General features: G+C 42.7%; 1 non-coding gene across 1 annotated transcript; it reads right to left on the bottom strand.

The window, feature by feature from the left end:
- Nucleotides 1-591: 591 nt before the first annotated feature.
- On the bottom strand, nt 592-694 carry LOC133252195 (U6 spliceosomal RNA). Its single transcript, XR_009737822.1, has one exon. It is a non-coding gene; the product is annotated as a U6 spliceosomal RNA (small nuclear RNA).
- Nucleotides 695-1,768: the final 1,074 nt, after the last annotated feature.

Below are 1,768 nucleotides of genomic sequence, written 5' to 3'. Positions count from 1 at the left end.
TTTGAAATCTATCATGAATGTTTTATAACTGCTCCTGCCCTACAAATAGTGATACTCTGCTAGCACATAGTTTGAGAAGAATGAAAAGATCTTTTACACCTAGAGGGTTGCAGCCGTTTAGGAAAGCTGTATCTGAGAGTCATGGAGGTCCATCACCACACTGCTCCTCTATGTGTGATCCCACATTTAGCTCAGGATGCAGCCATGAAAGGAAGGCAGGGACCTTAATATTTGTTCTCCAAGTTTGTTTAGTCAGTCTGGTTTCTTAGCACCCCTTGCTTCATCTTCATTTAGTCTCTGAAGAAGCTGTCTGGTTTCTGGAGTAAGAAGCCCCTAGGCATTCTAACCAAGCAGGTAAAGACCAATGTAATAGAGTTTGACCCTATTTTTGGGTATTAGACTACTGACTTTTTTTTTTTTTAATTGAAGTACTGTTGATTTATAATGTGTTAATTTCTGCTGTACAGCAAAGTGATTCAGTTATACATATATTCTTTTTATAATGGTTTATTATAAGAGATCGAATATAGTTTCCCATGCTAGTTGTTTATTCATTCCACATATAGTGATTTGCATCTACTAGTCCCAAGCAAAACAATGGAATACTTCATGAATCTTCATGTCATCCTTATGCTGGGGCCATGCTAATATTCTAACTTTAGTATGAAGTATGAAAGTGTTTGGAGAAGGCAATGACACCCCACTCCAGTACTCTTGCCTGGAGAATCCCGTGGACGGAGAAGCCTGGTAGGCTGCAGTCCATGGGGTCGCTGAGGGTCAGACACGACTGAGCGACTTCACTTTCACTCTTCACTTTGGAGAAGGAAATGGCAACCCACTCCAGTGTTCTTGCCTGGAGAATCCCAGGGATGGCAGAGCCTGGTGGGCTGCCATCTATGGGGTCGCACAGAGTCGGACACGACTGAAGTGACTTAGCAGCATCAAAGTGTTAGTCACTTAGTAGTGTCTGACTCTTTGTGACCCCATGGGCTATGACAAACCAGGCTCCTCTGTCCATGGGATTCTCCAGGCAAGAATACTGGAATGGGTTGCTATTTCCTTCTCCAGGGGATCTTCCTGACCCAGGGTTAGAACCTGGGTCTCCTGCATTGTAGGCAGAATCTTTACTGTTTGAGCCACTAGGGAATGCATTTTAGTATATGTGCTGTCAAAGAAAGCATACCACTGACTTCTTTTAAACCTCAGTTTCCCCTTTCCCGTTAGCTCCACATCCAGACAGGTTGATAATAAAGTTGGTACACGTGCCCTGCTGTGGCCCTCTTGGAACATTCCAACTTCACAAATCACAAACCAAACCTAGAAAATGCCCTAATCTTACTCCTTAACCATAATAAAGGCCATTTCTCTGGGACATTTCTGTGCTTCCCCTGCCCTTCCCAGTAATCCCTTGTATGACTAATAAACTTTCTTTCAATTTCCCTAAGTTCTCCATAGCCTACGTATTAACTGGAAGACGGTCCAACCCATGTCCTTGGGTGATCACAAGGTAGCCAGTCTGACATAAACTGCTTTCACCATTGACCTGCTTTGTACCTCAAAATAATTTGGGTACATTTGTGATGAGTTTATCACCAAGAAGCCCTTGCTAAAATACAGATTGGACTTAATGACTGTGTAACTGTTGGCTTCATGGAAAGAAATTCTAAAGGAAAATGTTTTAAACAATAAAATGATAATCTAACACATGGCTAAAAGACCCGTGGGTATCACCTGGAGCTGGAACCTGGGTAGATGGGAAAGGCTGTGC

The sequence above is a fragment of the Bos javanicus genome, chromosome 7, assembly GCF_032452875.1.
Source record: "Bos javanicus breed banteng chromosome 7, ARS-OSU_banteng_1.0, whole genome shotgun sequence".
Classification (NCBI taxonomy): domain Eukaryota; kingdom Metazoa; phylum Chordata; class Mammalia; order Artiodactyla; family Bovidae; genus Bos; species Bos javanicus.
The sequence above is the reverse complement of the archived record's forward strand: the minus strand, read 5'-3'. Positions and strand labels throughout refer to the sequence as shown.